Genomic DNA, 6311 nt, shown 5'->3' on the forward strand with positions numbered 1-6311 from the left:
TAGTCTTAACCTTGGCTTTAGGCATGCCAACGATAAAACACCAAAAGACAAAAATAGACAGACAATAAACACAGAGCGCTTGCTGAAAACAGGAAGCTAACGCGGGGCTCGCCGCTCGGGCTTTTATGCTTCCGGGTCGCTACGTCACCCCGCCCGTGACGTCTCGCCCATCCATTGGACGGATTAGACACGTGATTCAGAGCGCGGTCACGCGGGGGCGTTCCCATAGCGTTTCGTGACGCAGCTCGAGTTCCTGAAGGGGAACTACCCCACACCAAGCATGAGACAGACAGACAGACAGAGAGAGAGAGAGAGAGAGAGAGAGAGAGAGAGAGAGAGATTTGCTTTAGGAGTTAAACTGAAGGAAAATGTCAGGCTATTTTGGTTTCTCTAAAAAAGGGAATTTGCAAACACAGACAGTGGGGCTTGGTGTACAAAGGAAGCCAGAGGAATGTGGAGTCTACATTATTTAGCTCAGTTTTAATTGTCTGCAAAAAGAACAATTACACCAAAACCTGGTTCAAAAACAGAGGGATTTTTTGCTAAATGTTATTTAATTTTGACCCCCTGCAAGGCGAAACCTTCAATTTAAAGAACAGCTAAACTTGTCTTTTCATGTTTCATGTTGGAAATGAGAGTTATACTGTTTTGAAGGGGTGAAAGGGGGTTCTGGGTGAAATCATTTCAAAATTATTGCTGTTAAAAAAAAAACATGCAGACACAGGGGTGGTTTTAGGTTTGTAACATTTTTCGTTTTCAGCTGCCTTATCCCAAACAGGACTAAGAAATTTTTATATTAACAGTTTAAAAAGAAAATCAAAATCATTGTTAAAGGTATTACAAAACAAACTATTATGTTTATTAAAATAGCAAAAAAAAGGGAAAACTAATGCTATATAGTAATTCTATACTACTACTACTACTACTACTACTACTAATAATAATAATAATAATAATAATCATACCCAACATACCAAAATATTTAAAATGAAAAAATTATTTAAAAAATAAATAAATAAAAATAAATAAATAAACTAAATAAATAAAACAAACAAACTGTTATAACTTTTGAAAAAAGGAAAACAAATGCTATATAATTCTATACTACTACTACCAATAATAATAATAACAATAACAATAATAATAACAATAATAATAATAATAATAATAATAATAATAATAATAATAGCTGCAACAGCAATACCACATATACAACATAGCAAACATATTTAAAGTTAAAAATAATAATTAAAAAAGTTTAAAAGAATGTGGTACTGCATATTAAAGGAACATGTTAAAGAAATATTTTTATATTGTAATATGTTACATGTGAGCACAAGATTTTCTATACTGTTTGTATATATTTACTACTGTTTTAACACCTGCACTACGACATTAACTTTTTTCTTACTACCATTTCTTATTATGTCACTTTTCCTGTCACAATGCCTATGTATGGACTTCATTTTGCAAGCATAAAATAAATAAATAAATAAATAAATAAATAAATGACTAAATAAATAAATAAGATTGTGGTTCTGAAAGAATCTACTAAACTACCAAAAGCACTGTGGATTCTTTGTATATTTATCGTTTCTGCGCAGCTACTCCGGGCTTCTGCTCAGAATCTTTTCTGAAAGTGATGAAACTTTTCTGAAAAAATGCTCGTTTGTAGGATTCTACATAGAACCTTTAAAGGACACAAAGATACAAAAAATGCATTAAGGAAAAAAAAAGAACAAAACAAAGATGAGTGTAAAACATGTAACACCTACTAGTGTTCCTAAAACAGATTTTTTATTATTTGTGTGTAGAAGTAAATGTATTCAGTCTCAGTCCTTCAGGGCTGTTATTCTTATGCAGTATGAAGCACAAAGCTGATGCAGGATGAAAGTCATTCAGGAGACATAGACAGCTCTGGAATCTCTGAATCCAACATACCTGCAAGTTGTAGCTTAACACACACCAATTCCCACAATTCCATTCTGGAGTACTTTATTCCTGTAAGTTGAAAGTCCACATATTGCCTCCTAGTGGTAGAAACTCACCGGAGCAGTGGGAGACTCAGGAGAGCTGATTTATTCTGCACACTGCTGGAACACAGCGGATTTATCTGCTAATGTTTCAGCTCTTAACATAAACGTGTCCTCAGTTCTCATTTCACTGCTGTCTTCCTACCTGGGGATTCAGGGGGAAAGGATATTTATTTATTTATTTATTATAATAATAGTAATAATAATAATAATAATAATAATAATAATAAGCAAGGATGGAAATAGAAAGGATCGTGATGTTTCATATTAGTATTTATGTTCCAAAATGTCAGCCAGGACAGATACAGTAATTGTCTCCTTCACAGCTGGGGTTCAATGTCATTTTCCATTTAGGGAACCAATTTCACTCCCAAACACACACACACACACACACACACACACACACACACACACATTTGTGGGACAGCATCTAAAGCTCATGGAAATTCACATAGAAGATTCACTCTCTCACTAACCAAAGCATGTGTGAAGAAACCTTTCCAAAGTAGAAAACTTTGTGTGTGTGTGTGTGTGTGTGTGTGTGATTACTCACTAAAGCTGTAACCCCTCAAACTTAATTTGTGTTTCTTCATTGTAAATTATTTGAGATTGATGGTTGGTGTGACGGAATGTCTAAGAGGGCACTCATTCATTCATTAGATTTTTATAGTAAATTATCAACAATTAACATTGTATTTTGTGCTGCAGGATAACTGGGCTGCTGAAAAGTGCTATATAAATAAAATATCTTATTACCATTATCAAGATTTTTATTAATAATACTGCTGATGTACTGCTTGGGCAAATATGTGGTTTTCTGTGCTAGTGTGTCAAAATACACCTGAATAAACAATCTGATTGCTCTTGATTGCTGCCTAATCAGTCCTGGTGAAACAGGCTTTGTAGCTTATGTAGGTCTATGATTTATTTATGAATTACACATGTTTCAAAGTTTCTGAGCTATTTAGAAATCCTTAGCACTCCAGTTTATTTAGTTAGTTTGAACAGTATTTGTTCAGTAATTTTCACTTCACCACACCTTACAGTCGTAGATCAATATTATTCCTCTGTTTCTCTGTAACTATAAAGAAACAAAACTATGAAAATATTATTGTTTTTGGTATTGCAAGAAATATAATATTTGTTTAGTATTAGTTCCATATCTATTATGAAATACATGTACTTTAAAAGCTGAAAGGAAATACATTTTAAATAAGAATAGATATGTAAACTTTTCATGATAATATGAAATGAACGAGTGAACGAAAGAAACTGCAAAGCAAAAAGAATAGGCATATAAATGTCTCAAGCTTTGGGTAACTAAAGAATTAACAGAATATCCATGAAAATAAGACTATTTATTTTTAATTATCAGAATGAATGAATTGTACTATCTTGGCTGAGAAGCTCTCAGAGAAAAATTTGGAACAGAGATGCAACACACCATAACCAATACTTATCTGCATTTTTCTCCCAGCCAAATACGCTGTACTAAATTCTGCCATATCGCGTAACGTAAGATGTGTGCTTTTTTGGCCTGGCTCATGCACAAAAATAACAATCACTAGGTTCAACTGACCCTAGTCACATTGCTCACTGGCTTGTGACTGCAATTCCCTTTAAGACAGGATTCATGAATAGTCAAGTTCTACATTGAAAATAAAATCCACTCAGAGGTAGTATTATATTCCACATTTATCTATCCATCTATCTATCTCTACACCCACACACTACACTACACACACACACACACACACACACACACACACACACACACATACATACATACATATATATATATATATATATATATATATATATATATATATATACATATCAGAAAGAGAGAGAGAGAGAGAGGGAGAGAGAGAGAGAGAGAGAGTCATGTCTGCTTGTAATTCACTTACAGGCACAGCTTCGACACTCAATCAGAGCGGCGATGGAGGGCCGCAGGAACACATCCAAACCCATGTGCCGGATCCATTACCTGCACACAGACCGGCGCCACATGTGGGATGACTAATATATTCCTATACATTGCTGTAAATATTATGTATTTCCTGGCAATGGCACTCCATTGCCAGTGTAATAAACATATTATTTTATCCAGCACAGACAACTGTGCTATTATTCACAAATACAGGACTTTTATTATTCTCTGGCTGCTGGTTTCGATTTGAAGGACAAGCCACTGGACGTGAAACATATGGCCAACAGGTTTGTCTAACTCCAGTTTTGGTGTATTAATAAAATCATCACCACAGCCTGGGCCTTACACAGAGACCCAGAGATATACAGATACGGGGAAAAAAGAGTCCTAATGTTTTGTCACATATAAGTGGTGTGTATTAATACAATTACTAGATGATTTCACAAAATAAATTTTCATTTTAGTTAGAGACACTTTAAAGATGAGTAATAAGTATATAATGATGTGGCTATACTATGTATGTGCTTATCCACAGCCATGTCAATGTACTGTAATAAATCTGTAATTGTAGCAATAACTACAAGGAAACCAGATGTAGTTACCAATGAGCTACGTTTTAATTTCCCAATTGGAACTAAATAACAAGTCAGTAATAAAATAGTAATATATTACTATTAAGTTTCCTGCTTTCAAGAACATCAGCTAAACTACACTCATTAACTGTTAGTGTACTATTTTATTTTACTGACATAATTTTAATCACCAAAGAAAGATAAGAAGTTTAAATGAAAGTATATACAATGAGGTGAAATAAGTATTTGGACATTTTTGTTATTTAATACACTTCCAGTGTCCAATGTCCACTTCAAATTTACACAGATAATGTCTTTGGGCTTTGTACTTATAAATATGAACAGAACAGTATGTATTCATAAGTATAAAAAAGATATGTTTAAAAAAACAAAATTGATAGGGAAAAAAGTGTTCAGTATAAAACGTATTCACAAATTCCCAACATTAGTACTTTTGTTGCAAATCCACTGTTGGCAATTACAGCCCAAGATGTCTGCGGTAATAAATAAATAGCTTTATGCAGTATTGTGGTTCAATTTTGGCTCATTGCTCTTGGCAAATCATCTTCAATTCTCCAAGTCAATTCTTCAACCTTCACCAAGGTAACAAAGGGATCCAGACTAATGATAGGGAAGGTAAGGTAATGAGTGTCCCTCTGATGGACTTTTCAATGGCTGGGCCATTCAACGCCTTCTTGAGTTATTTTGGTTGCATGTTTGGAGTTGTTGTCTTGTTGAAATGACCATCTCCTCCCCAGATTCAGTTTATTGGCCAGTGAAATTAAATTCTCCTCTAATATGTCCTAGTACATCACTCCAGTCATGTTTCCTTCAGTGTGTAATGCCCCAGTATCATTTTGAGAGATATGATAAGCAGCCCCATATCATGATGCTCCCACCTCCATACTTCACTGTGAGTATTGTGTTCTTGTGATCATAGACATATCTGTTCTTTCTCCAAACATGATGAGATGAATTATTGCCAGAGACAGGGTTCTAAACAAAACTAAACTAAACTTTTGTTCTAAAACATGTTCTGATTTGTCTAAATGCTCATGTACAAATTTTAGATCTACATTTCTGTGCCTCTTTTTCAGGGCTTTTGCATGAGGTTTAGGAACTGTGACGATTGTGGTGCAGTTCATTGTTTATTGTTCTCTGTGTAACTGTTTGTTCCTGCTGCTTTCACGTCGTCCTGCAACTCCTTTTGAGCGATTGCTGGCTTCACTCTTACCTTCCCTATCATTAGTCTGGATCCCGTTGTGAAATCTTGTGTAGTGCACCTATCTGGGGACGATTAGTTGTGGTTCCATGAACCAGGATATTCCACCAGGATATTTTTGAAGGAATTTTAGTGACAAGGATGTTTAAAGTCTTTGCTATGGCTCTGTAGCTTTTTCAATTCAAGTGTTGTTTAATAATGTTGTCCCTGAGAAGTTTAGTAAGCTCATTCACCTTCACCATGATTGCTACTTGTTGCGTGAAATCTTCCTAACCAAAGGCAAGTCAAAAGACATTATAAGTTTACATTTGAAGTGGATATATGCATTGGAAGTATATTAAATAAAAAGTGTCCGATTCCTTATTTCTCCTCCCCGTATGCTGAGATGGGGTTATTTCCACAGAGCCACATTGCACTAATTAGTCATATTTCCAGGGAAACTACTCACTTAATTTTGGAGATCACTGATGCTATCACTTGGTAGGAGAAGGAAGATGGAAAGTGAATTTGCATGTTATAGCTCCGATACCATCTTGTTTGCATTTTATAGCTCT

The sequence above is a fragment of the Pangasianodon hypophthalmus genome, chromosome 23, assembly GCF_027358585.1.
Source record: "Pangasianodon hypophthalmus isolate fPanHyp1 chromosome 23, fPanHyp1.pri, whole genome shotgun sequence".
Classification (NCBI taxonomy): Eukaryota; Metazoa; Chordata; class Actinopteri; order Siluriformes; family Pangasiidae; genus Pangasianodon; species Pangasianodon hypophthalmus.